Below are 14,637 nucleotides of genomic sequence, written 5' to 3'. Positions count from 1 at the left end.
AAAACCCTAAGTAAATATGAAGAGCACATAATCAGGCGACTACAAACTAATACTCTGACCAATCCTTACATAATGAGTAAATGGTACCAAGACACCTGATTCGTCCTGCACCCTCTGTGGAGCACTTGGCACACTCTTTCAAGCGGTTTGGGAATGTCAAGAAAACCCAGACTTGGACAGCAATCTCGATCCGACTTATGAGCGCTGAGAGGCAACCCTTCATACCCACAGTCCCCTCGACTAGAAATCGCTGGTTGAAAGGGGCCAGATTATGATGGCGACGAATGGGCTCTCGTACTGAACCCGACCAGTTTTTATGCTCTGAATAAATGTATTTTCTCCTCCTACTCGTCGAAATCCAAGTAGTTATAAAACGACACGCGCAGACAATTGCGAAACGCGGGCCAGTGTGGACAATTAAAAACTGACCATGTTACTAAGAGCAGCCAATGGGCAGCGCGGCGGCGAAGAGAAAGCCAAGAAAACTAGCGGGGTACTGTCGCCGGCCGAGAGGTGGCAAAAGGTCCAACCCCCCTCACTTCCACCGCCCCACCCCCTTCCTGGCACCAATTTTCCAACAGACTTCATTGAAAAACGTTGCTCGAAGGCAGCCTCATCGGCTGTGGAACGCTGCGCGCGCTGCCGAAGTCTAAGCCAGAGTCTCCCAGAGTCGCCTCCGTTCGGCATATGCGGTCGCCTACGGTTCAAGAGCCGCAGCGGCTGGGCTCAAAAATCGCATTACCGAGAAGCGCGGTCATTTGCTAATTTTTTCTTTTTCGCTCTTGTTGACCGAGGTTCTGATTTAAACAAACCTTTGCCGCGTACTGTGCAGACGCTTAAATATGTAACAGGAAAACACTGCAGTAAACGCACAGCACGGACAGACTCAAGCAGGATCCCACGATGTAACTCCAAAATTCCAGCGAACTAACGTACGTCGCGCATCTCAAAAGCATGTTCCATCCGAAAAGTCTTTCAAGAGCACCACGTACTGCGTTCCCGCTGTGTACACATGCGCGAACATGTGAGTGCGTTAGCTGCTTGGGCAAGTGCTGCGTCGTCCTCTTGGACGGACTTTGCGAACGCGCCGTCTTCCCGAACTCCCGCCTCCGCAGGACGTCCTAGCCGCAGCGGGACGGGCATGCGCCAATGGCAGCGACCGGGCCAAGCTGGACGAGTGCATCGCCGGGCTGACATCGCACCTCGAGGAAGCCCGCAGGACCCTGGAGTCCCTGGCGCAGCAATATTGCGCCAATGAAGTCTGGAAAATTGACGACGTCAGCATTCTGGCGAAAATATCCAATTCGCGGAATGAAGTATAACAGCAAATTCGCAGCCTCACGGCCGAAAAGAGAGTAGCAGAGGAAGAAGCTCCAAGCCGAAATTTCATGCTGGAAAAATTTTAAGGGTTTAGACAAATTTTTATTGAAATAAATAAGGTGGGCGCGAACACGCGTGTTTTGAGAACTGTTGTCCTTGGTCACGTTCCTTTTCCTCCTAAAGGTTTTGCGGCCGTCTGTGACTCTGTTGATGCCAACGAAGAATGGTTCGCCGTTGTCCTGCCTCCCGTGTTTGTTGCTTTTAGTGTTAGCGCACACTCGAATAAATAAACGGGGAACGCATCATTATTTTCTCACTTTCGACGTAGTACCTTCCAAACGGATCTTTGAGGATGGTCTGTTGTCGGTGTCCCCTAGCTACTGCGTGTTGCAGGATCGTCCATTGAGACGCCCCTTAGTGCACAATCACTGCTAGGAATCGCGGCCTCAGTTCATATATGGCGTTTACCTTCAGAGGAGGAGATTACGAGGAGAGGAATGGCGCGGTGTCAGGTGGTCGCCTGAACCACTTGTGAAAAAGAGATAAAAATGATCAAGCAGGGTCATTCCACGCGAAAGGAGAATGTTCGCTTTCTTGAAATTTTAGATTTGGCTGAAGCAAATGAAGAAAAAAAGAAGAAAATGAAGAAAATGAGGAAAAAATGAAGAAAAAGTTTCACATTGAATAAAGTCCTTTCTGTCGCGCCCATAGTTTTTTTGTGTGTTCATATTTTCACGGTTATGCCGGCCAAGCTTGTTCTTCGAATTAAAGGTCTTTAAAATGCAAATCAGAATTTACAGAAGTCACCCTTTTATTTTCTCAATCGAGTCTAGACCTCCAATCTTCGTGTGTGCGTGCGCGTTCGTTCGTTCGCGCGTGAGTGCGTGCGCAGCATGCAGACAGACGCCGCTTTGGATGCCTTTGCTGCAGCATGCTCCGCAGGAGAGGCGACAAGGATGAGGCGGCATCGAAAACGCCAGAAACGGCGACAACCATGGCGAGAGGCGTCGCACCGCTTGCGGCTGGGGCGTCTGCTCTGCCGAAAAGCCGGAAGGAAGAGCCGGGCGAGCAGGCACGCGGCACGTGCAAGATGTTTCCTGCCACCGGACAACCCACCTCATCGGCCTCCGCCATTCATTCACCTGCACTGCACCGATGCAACTCGATTTCCGATTCGCCGCCTCATGTAATAATTAAGCTGTCGATTTTGACCCCCATACACAAACGTGTCCGCACGTGAGGATAGCAACACGCGAACAGATTCGCGAAATGGGGCCCTGATCGGCTCGTGTCGGTCCTACCTTCTGAAGTACAGCACGATGTTACAACATTCAGCTGCAGTTGAACCGTGAGAAAAAAAATTCGTCCGGCAAGTTCGATAAATCAAAAATCTAGGTTATTGGCCTTCCCCGCTTATCCGCTTTCGACAGTTGCCGCTCAAGCCGAGAACAACACAGTGGTAGCCGAACGACCTTGCGTCTAGATTAATGAAGCTTTGCAGCCTCTCCGTCTTGCAAATGACTGTGTAATACGGTACATAGTTTTTCTACGCACTATGCCCGCGCATACTAGGGAGGAGGGTTGGCGGGCTATTTCACTTCTCGCTGCGAAAATGGTGCGCACGAACCAGTTCTATTTTTTCCATCACATTATATGGTTGTACCGCCATACAAACAGAGGCAAAAGTCTAGTAGCAGTTAATCAGTTCACAGGTACGACTCGTACATGAACTAACTTCGCAACTGCTCAAAAAAGTATCACTTTCCACGCAAAAAATTGCGAGTATACCGTACAATGTCCAGGAGGAGTTGTCGACGCGTTTCGGACGATGACACGTGGGAAGTTACAGCTTCCTATAATTTAAAGTTCACTGGACCGTTCTTTTATTCCCTCCTTTACCTCTTCCCTTACGGCGCGGTTGAGGTGACCACCAAGATGCGAAACATTTACTGCGCCATTTCCGTTCCTCAAAAAACAGTTTTCACCATCCAGATGCGCCCCATCTTGTGCCACCTGGTAACTCCTCGAAAAAAGATGAATGTGGATTAGCTCAGATAATCCAGGATATACAAAGCGGAAGACCTCGGCGTTCACCGTCTTCATTGGCTTCGGCGTTGACAATGTTCTAGAAAGCGTTTGATATGAGGGAAGGAAGGGCGCATAACTGGCTCCCTGGATATGCGGACGCCTCATTCGCGCTTTGATACAAAAGCGGTGGTGAAAGAGATGTGGCCTGAATTTATTAGCACTGACAGCGTTGTGGCTAACATGCGGCACTGCAGCTGTTGCTAGGCTGCAGCGTACATTTGGTGATCAATCTCTCGTGACCAACCATTAACTGCATGCCACCTCCCAGGGTGGCAGGGAGGGCGCGCTGGTTACAGAGAGTGCGGAACCTAATCAAAGCAGGCTTTTGCAATTTGGACACGAACGCCACGTACATGAAAGCGAAATTGAGGTTTCCACTGACCCGCGAAGCCGATCGTGCGCCTTTCCCTTTGTGAAAATGAACGGCCTTTGCAAAATTGTCAGTGCCAATGAACTCCATGGACGCCGTCGGCTCACTTGTTTGGATTTAGAGGAAAGGAAATGGCACATTAACCATCTCACATATCTCGGTCGACGCCCGAACCGCGCCGTAAAAGAAAGGATAAAGGAGGGAGGGAAAGAAGAAAGAGAAAACTGATAATTGGAAGTATGATTTTGAGGAATGCGCTGCGCAGCGGCGGTACACCTGTGGCTCGGTGCTACTAGTGGCGCATGCGCAGCAGTGACTAGAGAGCGAGATATAGAGAAAAGGCGACGGAGTTGGCTGCGGCCACCTGCGCCGTGCGTGACGTCACTCGTGCTACGACATACGCCGGCTCGCGGGAAGCGTGGTTTGAAAAGCGTAGTGAAGCTTTTCGCTTCAAAACTGTTATTTACGCCATCAGCCGGCTGCAATCCACCGGCCGCGGTACCCCACTAGTGCCGGACATTCGCTCACGCATCGAGCGTCTCGCGCAGAGAGGATGCACCGTGCGTGCACAGTGGGTGCCCGGTCACTGCGGCATCGCCGGAAACGATGAAGCTGACGACCTCGCGACCACCGCCCATCCACTACCCTCCAGTGATCTGCCCCTTGCGCTGGAGGATAGCTTGATAGTTTGATATCTAGTCGGTAAGTTCGGAGAACATCACTGTATGCGGACCAACGTTCCGCAGAGTTTGAACGTTTTGCAAGGCGAAGGAAGCGCTTCTTCTTATTCATAAGTCGTTTCAAGGTGACGGTGAACCACGGTGATCGGGATTGTTTTCTAATTCGGTGCACCGGGACGTACTTATCGACTAGCGACGAGACTGTGTTCTTAAATGATGTCCAATTTTGGTCAACGGTTCTCTCGAAGAAGGTATACATGCAGTTATCTATGAAGAGTGCTAGTTCGCTGTTAATTGATGTGTAGTCACCTTGGAATGGTCTGTAACTGTCTCTATGCTACTAACTTTTTTAGTATTAAGCGCCGTTATTTCGAAGTGATTAAGACAATGATCACCCAAACCGGGCATGTAGGTTACACGATGTAGAAGATCAGATGCAGTGGTATGAATTAAGTCTAACAGATTAGATGTACCAGAACCAAACCTTGTAGGCTCTGAAGCAATCTGTATAAGGTTAAACTGCATGCATATGTTCAAAAAGCGTTGGCTGACTGCGGAAGTATCTCTGACAGTTGCAAATAGACCGGACCAACCTATTTGGGGAAAATTAAAATCTCTTAACAAAAATAAAGGCATTGAAGGGAATTGTGTAACCAAAATATTCAATGCATCGTGTAAGTCCTCACAAAAAGATGGTGCCGCGTTCGGCGGCCTATAACAGGAACAGAATAATGCACTTTGGTAGCGAATGTTTATGCGGACACGAAGCATTTCGAGTGCAATAGAGACAATGACTGTCTGATACGATGTAGTTGTAAACGGCAATCAGTACACCACCTCCGTGTTTTGCAGCCCTGTCTTGGCGGCAGATGGTGTAATTTTTTTCACAGTCAAGCAACTCTGCATTTCTTACAGCGTTTGAAAGCCACGTTTCCGTTAACACCACCACATCGGCAGTGCATGCATCAATTACAAATGATAGATCATTGCGTTTGATCACAGTACTCCGGGTGATTGTGAAGAGAAATGATAGATTTCGACGGACGACTTCAGGGGCACGTTTTTGGGTTAGGATGAAGATGTATCTGCGTCGGTGCGGGTAGTGCCAGAAGAAGAGCCTGCTGGACTGCTGTCACTGAAAGGCCCTGTTTCGCACACGGTGTCGGTGTCCGCTGAGTAAACAAAACTTTTATTGCCGACATGAACTTTGTTATACCGCACTGAAAATTTTTTGCCTCTTTGAGTACTAAAATCGAAAAGCTTTTTTCTAACATCCCTTGTCGCTTGGCAAAAATCTTCACTCACGGTTACCTTGGAAGCTTTTAACTTGTTTCTTGAGGCAATAATAGTTCCCCGAAGTTTAAATGACACAGATTTAACAATAATGGGGCGCATTTGTCGAGGACAAAGCAGCCTAATCTATGGGCTCGAGATATGCGTTCGTCGCTCTTATCCAAAGCGAAGTTAAGCGCGGTATTCAGAATGGAGCAGATTTTTCTTCGGATTCCGCCCATGTCTCTTGACAGCTATCCTCGATACTGTGGAATATTAAGTTATCTCGGCGCGAACAATATTCAAATTCGTTCAGTCTCTGATCAAGTGCTGCGACATAAGCAATACTTTCGACCTGCGGTGCCTCAGATGTGCGAACACTGTTTTCCACTGCAGTAAGACGACCATCCATCTGCAATCTGCAGCTCCATTGAATTTTGGGCCGCCTTAACTTCATTAAGTGCGGTAATAACTTCATCGTGCTTAGAATTCATTTTATCATGCAAGGATTTTATTAGTGAGACTAATTCACTGGTATTGCTGGGAAGACTTCTTCTTAGAGGGTCCAGGTTTCAACTCAACGTCACCGGACAGTATTAACAACTTGGCGACGTGAACGAAATCACAAATTAAAGACAGCAATGATTGTGGTAATGGAAGCGCTAGCAAAAAATATCGTCAGATTTTTTGCAAAACACTTCAGGAGCAGAGCCTACCTGCACCAAGAAACGAACTGGCGTTTGATGAATGTTCGCTGTTGCCGTACGTCCATGCACACTAAGACGATTCCAGGGGCGCCGATGGCAGTCTCTAAATGTGACCCGGGCCAGCCTCGAAATTTGACCCCGGCCGATTTGGACCAACCATAACTGAGCGTCCAACCTTATTGAGCGTGCAACCATAAGTAAGCGTGCCCGGCACAGTGACGACCTTAAATCTGGTCCGGGCCATTGCCAAAATGCTTTCTTCCGACCATTTGTATAACCATGATTAAACCCTGTCTAACATTCTTTTTCGCACTGCACAGTCGATGAATTATTCCATACTGACTAGCTAAGTTTTTAAATACTAACTTTTTGTGCGCAGCAATGTACCGTACGAGTAATTTTTTTCTTCAAGCTCTAAACGATAGCGCGAGAAATCCAAATACACAAAAGTGGTGCGACTTGAGCGCAACAGATGCATATTCACTTATCGTATATCCCGCGCACAGTGCAAACACATAACTAATCGGTGGCTCGTTTACCTGAAACCTCTCGTATATTGCCAAATAAAATAGAACCCTCATCCGCTCTCTGTCCCTTAGCAGCGGGTGCTTCTCGGTGCGTAAGACGAGTGCATTTCCCGACGGGCAAAAAAAAGGGGGGAGGGGCTTCTTTTTTTGTGCGCGCGAACCCACGCACCGGCGCATCGCCGCAGCCGAAGCCACAATACGGACGCTGCCAAGCTCGCGAGCGCCATCTATCGCTCGCAGCAATCAAGCCGTGGTCACGTGAGTCGACTTCGAACAAGGTTGAGCAGCATTTAAACCATAGACTATTTCTTTCTGCAGCATCGCCTCCAATGCTTCTATACAAAACAGGCGAAACATTGTATTGTTTTTCAACCGCGGATTGGAGCCAAACATTCCTGGCGACTATGCAGTTCTCTTTACTGCACAGAACGCTCATAAGTGCCCTAATATTCTAAAGAAATACAGCACTTTTTGCTCTGCTTCTTGATCGCTTGAGCGTAAGTAGCGACGAAATATCTCTGTATCTCACATGCTTCTTTTATCTTCAAATTAATATTTGCATATAATTGACCTTTATCGGAAAAGAGCCAACATTGAAAGGAGAGCTTACAGCATCCCAATCCTACGTCGTAAGCGCGAGAGCAGCAGTGGATTACTACAGCATAATAACAATAATTGTTTTTTAGGAAAAGGAAATGGCGCAGTATCTGTCTCGTTGGTCACCTGAACCGCGCCGTAAAGGAAGAGATAAAGGAGTGAGTGAAAGAAGGAAGGAAGAGAGAGGTGCCGCAGTGGAGGGCTCCGGAATAATTTAGACCACCTGCGGATCTTTAACGTGCACTGACATCGCACAGCACACGGGCACCTTTAGCGTTTCGCCTGCATCGAAACGTGGCTGCCGCGGTCGAATAATGCGGTCACCGCATGTTTCCGTTTGCTAGGCGCTACAGACAAGCCCAATGTTGCCCATAATAATAATTATAATAAAATAATAATAATATAATAATAATAATAATAATAATAATAATAATAATAATATTAATAATAATAATAATAATAATAATAATAATTGGTTTTTGGGGGAAAGGAAATGGCGCAGTATCTGTCTCATATATCGTTGGACACCTGAACCGTGCCGTAAGGTGAGGGATAAAGGAGGGAGTGTAAGAAGAAAGGAAGAATGAGGTCCCGTAGTGGAGGGCTCCAGAATAATTTCGACCACCTGGGGATCTTTAACGTGCACTGACTTCGCACAGCACACGGGCGCCTTAGTGTTTTTCCTCCATAAAAACGCAGCCGCCGCGGTCTGGTTCGAACCCGGGAACTCCGGATTAGTAGTCGAGCGCCCTAACCACTGAGCCACCGCGGTGGGGCAATGTTGCCCATTCCCGAACTATCAATCTATACGCGAGGTAGTGAGATAGAGTGAGAGATAGAGATGTGTGCTCGATGCATTAGCGCTGACAAGGTTGTGGCTGTCATGCGGCACACCAGCATCAGGGCGCAGCGTTCATTGCTGGGCCAACCTCTCGCGATCAACCATTAAGTGACACCTGCTGCTGTGGCAGGGTGAGCGCGCTATTCAGTGTGCTGAACGCAAAATTGAAAGTTGGTTTTTGAGGAAAGGCTCGCATATATTGGTGGACACCCGAACCGCACTGCAAGGGAAGGAAAACGAAATGTATATTGATTTTAAGGAAAGGAAATGACGCCTGTCTCACATATCTCGGTGGACGCCCGAACCGCGCGGTAAGAGGATGGTGACGAATAACTTTAATTGTTGTTGTAGTGGTTTTATTAAAAATAATAGTAAAAAGGAAGGAAAAGATTTTTGCTAGCCCCGGCATCTGCCATCGATACTGAAGCACCTGAGCTGGGGCAGCGGAAATAAAGGACAGCAGGCAGAATGGAGAAATGAAATGAAAGAGGTGAGGGGACAGGAGTAGAGGACAGGGGGAGAAGTAATATGTACAAACTATTTACACAATAAGTAATGTGTCCAGGTTGTGCGCGTGATTAGTTCAGTTTAGAGAAATTAAATCACACACGCGCACAGCACTGTGTAGGTTACAACTGGAGTGGGGCGTCCAGTTATTAATCGTTCAAGGTAGAACTCGCGGAGCGTTCGGTCACTGCGTCAGTCAAGGAATCAGAGGGCGGAGAAGTCTTGAGTCTTGACCGCCGTTATCTTCCTCCCCTTTCAGCAGGCTGTCAGCGGTGTCCAGGGCCAGGCAGATGACTTTATAACGCGACAACGTTAAGGAACTTGTGTAGCGGAAAAGCCGGTGTCGTCTGCAGCGTTGGCCGTGAGCGAAAAATCCTCCTTCTCGCAATTACCCCACTGCCCAACAGATAGCGCGCAAAAGCAGCGCCTCCCACTCGTGTCGTGCGGGCACGCAGGAATCGCGCGTTGAGCGGCGAACAACGTAGCGCACATCCAAAGCGCATTCACCACGAAGCTTGTGGGAGACGCCGCGGTGGCTCAGTGGCTAGGGCGCTCGACTACTGATACGGAGTTCCCGGGTTCGAACCCGACCACGGCGGCTGCGTTTTTATGGAGGAAAAACGCTAAGGCGCCCGTGTGCTGTGCGATGTCAGTGCACGTTAAAGATCCCCAGGTTGTCGAAATTATTCCGGAGCCCTCCACTACGGCACTTCTTCTCCCTTTCTTCTTTCACTCCCTCCTTTATACCTTCTCTTACGGCGCGGTTCTGGTGTCCAACGATATATGAGACAAATACTGCGCCATTTCCTTTCCGCCAAAACCAATTATTATTATTATTATTATTACTAATTTTATTATTATTATTATTATTATTATTATTATTATTATTATTATTATTATTATTATTATTATTATTATTATTATTATTATTATTATTATTATTATTATTATTATTTTTATTTTTATTATTAATCACGAAGCTTGCGGCTTGCTGCCCGTTCGTTCGGCGCGGAAGCTATGCTGGCGTTCGTGGCATCGGGTATGTCGAGAACGATGTGCCGACGAACTACGACTGCAACTTGAGTCCCGCGCGTTTCGGCAAGGCGCCTGGCAGTGCTTCTACGTGGTTTGCCCCGCTCCGCGCTTCCGTTTCACCGTACGTAGCAGAGCGATTTGTCTAACGGGCAAGGCGTCGCGCCGAACGGGAGATGCCGTTCCGTAGACTCCCTGGCAGTGCTGCAACACGCTGTCGGGTTCCACTTTTAAAGGCGAAGCATAAGCGTCCCCTAATTTTTGTGTGTGTCAGTGTAGAAGTGAGCGAGTCCTTTTATTAATGCGAAAGCAATAAATGGATCACTTTCAAGGTCATATCAGCAAAAAACTGTCCGCAAGAAACCGCACCAGATGACGTCACGAGCTGACGAGTCATGGGACGAAGATGATGTCGCGACAAAATTAATGATAATATAATTAGATATCGATAAGACTAATAGTATAATCACTGATTATATTATATGAGTGCGACGTCATACCAGGTAACGTGACAGCGATGTATTGTGCCATCAAACTTAGTCACGTGACGATGCTGGTATATATCACACCTACTCACGTGACAACGATGTAATTTGTCGTCATCCCAGTCCCCCATCCAACCCGCTTCCACCCATATTTTAACATCCATATGGATCCCACATTACTACACATGCGCGCATGACGCATTACAAAGAGTGCCCACAACCAGGTCCGCATTAATGACATTAGGATTGTGCAGCAGATAAACGCGCCAGTTCTCATGTATGACATACTGCACAGATCATGTAACGACATATGCTGTGATGACCCCCATAATGCGCAGGTCCACACGGGACGGAGAGGCAAAGAGACACCGTATGGCTCAGTTTAAACAAACAGGTATATTCAATAATTACACATGATTAAGATTATACATCAGAGGCTGGGGCGTCCGAGCTTACGTGCCGACGACTTCATGGGGGCGATGGAGTGGCTCCGGAGTTGGGCTCGAGCGGTTGCTGGCAGAAGCTGGACGCCGTCGGGCTTCGGCGCTGAAGGCCCTCTTGGCGAACGATGTCGTCCTGAGCGTTGATGCAGTAGAATTTCAATAGTCGTCCGTTTCTTCGAGGATGGTTCACAAACCCTTCCTCTAGTGTCGTTCGGCTTGGAAGATGAACAGGAGGCGAGCTTGTAGATGATGACAGCAGAGCATAATTTTACAACATACATATACAGAGAGTTAAACTGGAAAAAGCAGAACTGAATTTACAAAAGAACAAACTTTGCACTACTTTACTCATCGACCGGGCAGGTTAGTGCCTAAGTAGCATCACATTACATGCTAAGCATGGAGCCCCAGCTCAGACTGGACTGCATCCGTTTACATGCGCATTTAAGCACTTGATTAACAAAGGACTAAGGGCGGTCATTTTCAGTGGCCCGCCCAAAGCATCAATTCTCCAATCAAAAATAACATGCGAGATGGGGACAACCCCTTGGGTTGGGCTTAGCCTCGAACCCAGAGTCTTGTTAACAACACAAACTAAATAAACAAAAACGCCACAACTCTCTCTCAAGTGAGAGTATCCACAGGCTCTCCCTTCGGAGCTAATCCTTGCCCCATGCATGCATACCGCCACCCACCATCGGTCCGCGTCGCCCGTCAGCAACAGAGGAGGGGGCGAAAGGGCCCACGATGCTGCCGGGCTACCGACGGCGGGACACAGCTAATAAGCATGAAGGGGTTCGTCTGTCGCTCCGGGAAACCAGATTAAGGGTCGCCCCTGTCTTCCCACATTCTTGGCGAGTCTTGCCTGTCCGCCATGACAGGTGTCCGTCACGGCCCTCCTGGGAATGCGCTTTTGTTCACTAGCGCGGCGGGAAGCTGTGGGTGCCTTCCCGGCGATAGCCCACGTCGAAGGGGGGGGGGAAAGGGGGTCCGTGCCTCAAGCGACAATTTTCGTTCCCCGTATGTACTCGGGGGCTCTCGGTTTCCGCGTGTGCCGGCGTCCTGCTTTCTGCAAAGGTATGCAGCTGGAAAAGAGGGGCGGCCTTAAGCCCCAACTCGATGCACACACAAGGAATGTACCTCGTAGCACACAAGGAATGTCACACTCGCTCACCCTCCAGAAGAATGTTCTCCGAACATTTGAGTCCCTGCAGCTCCCCTTGTCTTTCTGAATCGCCTCGCACAGTGCGTCCGACAAAACACTTTTCGCTGCACTCAACACCACTGCACAACACCATATGCCTCCGCTGTCATAACTGGCGTCTCCAGGGGCAGCACTGATCTTCTTTTACAGATAAACATGAAACTCAGCACCCAAGCCTCTCCTTTCTAGTCCAAACTGGACGAAATAAATTTACCACAGTTATAAAGGAGCTCCCACTTCTAGCACGATCACGGCACAGACAAAAATATAGATAACGAAAGGAAGTAGGGCAGGTTCTGCATGCGCTCCGCATGCTCTCCTGTGAAGGTGTTACTTAATGACAGAAAGGTTTAACTACCAACTCCGATAACTTAACACATGAGCACATAGCAATGTTATGAGCTGTGGCATTACACAATTCTAACCAGTTCAAAACTCCGCTCTGTTTACGCCATTAGTCCGACTTAGCTTTCCGATTTCGCAGCGGATATCGGCCTTCATGAGTCATACTAAGTAAGTCTGTGCCCCTTTGTCTGCTTTGGGACTCGCGAGGGCTCGTGGCAGGAGCCTCTCCTGGCGTTATCTGCGCGGCAACCTCGCGCGCTTCTTCTTCTAGCAATGCATGAAGTAAATCCGGTGGCATTCTGGCCGTCACCTCTGGCGCCTGCCGAACAAATGCAGGAGAGGGCGTTTCTTGCGAACTATCTGCGCGCTCCGCTTCACTTCTGTCCCCATCAAAATCCGCGCTTTCCCTTTCCTCATTTCGTGAATACTGAACCGGTGCCGACTTGAGGCGATTTGCGTGTATCCTTATCAAGCGCCGGTTCACGTCTCGGACTCTGAAGTTTACCGGAGAAAGCTTCTCGACAACCTCGCACGGTCCTCTCCACTTCGTCTGGAACTTACGAGCTAGCCCAATCTGCCTTTGGCAGTTTTCAATGTACACGCTGTCCCCCACATTAAACGGCGCGTCTCTAGCACTGCGATCGTGCACCTCCTTCCTGCGCTTCGCCGCTTTCTTTAAGGCCTCCTTTGCGATGTCCCTCGCCACTTGCAAGCGCGATTCTAGCTCCACCTTATAGTCGTCCAGTGAAGCGTATGGGACACGACGGGGGCCCTCTGGCACTTCACTAGGCTGGTCCGGGTCTCGGCCGTAGAGAAGAAAGAATGGCGATTCGCCCGTGCTCTCGTGTGCTGCGGAATTGTAGGCAAACATTGCATACGGGTGCCACAGGTCCCAGTCCCGCTGGTCGCGCGAAACAAAATGCGACAGGAACCCGGCCACGGTTTGGTTCAGTCGCTCCACCGCGCCGTTGCAAGCCGGATGGTACGGTGTTGTCTGCTTCTTAGCGATCTTAAGCAGCTCGCAAACTCTCCTCATTAGCTGCGACACGAAGTTCGTTCCCCGATCTGTCAAGAGTTGCCTCGGGGGTCCATGTCGGAGCACGATCTGTTCGACAAATGCTCTTGCAACCGTGTCTGCCTTCTGATCTGGGAGTGCTACCGCTTCCGCGTATTTTGAAAGGTGGTCGACAAATACTAAAATATACTTGTTTCCGGAAGTGGTCGTGGGCAATGGGCCCATTATGTCCATACCTGTCCGCTCAAAGGGAGCCGAAACCTCAGGGAACGGCTGAATTGGAGCTGGTATTCGTCCCTTGGGTGTTTTTCTTTCGAGACAGGAATGACACTTCGCACAGTAGTCTCTAACATCCTGTCGCATGCCACTCCAAAAGTGCAAACGCTCCACACGCCTGCGTGTCTTCGCTACGCCAAAATGACCGGCGCATGGCGCATCGTGAAACGCGCGAAGAACCCTTTCTGTCCACGACCGAGGTATGACGACTCTCTCCCAAGCGGTTTTCTCTGGTCTCCCTTTCCTGGTTGGCCTCGTGCGCCGACACAGGGTGCCGTCTTTGCCAATGAAATAACCTAGCTGTTCGGGGTGAGACGGTGCGCCCTCTAAGCTTTCGATTATTCGCTTCAGGTCAGGATCTTTGCACTGCTCTGTGCGTAATTCGGCGGGGTCGACTACGGGGACAAACTCATCTATAGCTGCCACGGCAGCTGTGCGGCTGAGTGCATCAGCATTCAGATGCGTCTTTCCTGACTTGTGCTCAACTTCAAAGCAGTATTCCTGCAGGTGTAGATTCCATCTAGCGAGTCGCGAGCTAGGGTCCCTGACACTCATCACCCATTTCAGAGGATGGCAGTCTGTGACTAGCTTGAATTTGCGGCCGTAAAGGTAGCATCTGAAGTGCTTTACTGCCCAGACAACGGCGAGGCACTCCCTTTCCGTAGCTCCGTACTTTTGCTCTGTGGGGCTCAGCTGTCGGCTAGCAAAAGCAACGGGATGTTCTTTGCCCTCGATAACCTGAGATAGCACGGCACCCACTGCGAACTTTGACGCATCTGTGGCCATAACGAAGGGCAAATTAAAATCCGGGTGGCGCAACAGCGGTGCACTCATTAGCTTCCTTTTCAGGGCCCCAAAAGCATTCTCCGCGTTTTCGTCCCAGCGAAAGGCGACATTTTTGGCTGTTAAGGCGGTGAGCGGCTTAGCG

At 49.2% G+C, this 14,637-nt stretch overlaps 1 pseudogene; it reads right to left on the bottom strand.

Moving 5' to 3' along the window:
• Positions 1-1,121: 1,121 nt before the first annotated feature.
• The window catches only part of LOC144097928 (uncharacterized), a 39,525-nt pseudogene continuing 26,009 nt past the window's right edge, over positions 1,122-14,637 (bottom strand).

Source organism: Amblyomma americanum, chromosome 1, assembly GCF_052857255.1.
Source record: "Amblyomma americanum isolate KBUSLIRL-KWMA chromosome 1, ASM5285725v1, whole genome shotgun sequence".
In the NCBI taxonomy this organism is placed as follows: domain Eukaryota; kingdom Metazoa; phylum Arthropoda; class Arachnida; order Ixodida; family Ixodidae; genus Amblyomma; species Amblyomma americanum.
This window is presented reverse-complemented; position numbering and strand designations above follow the sequence as displayed.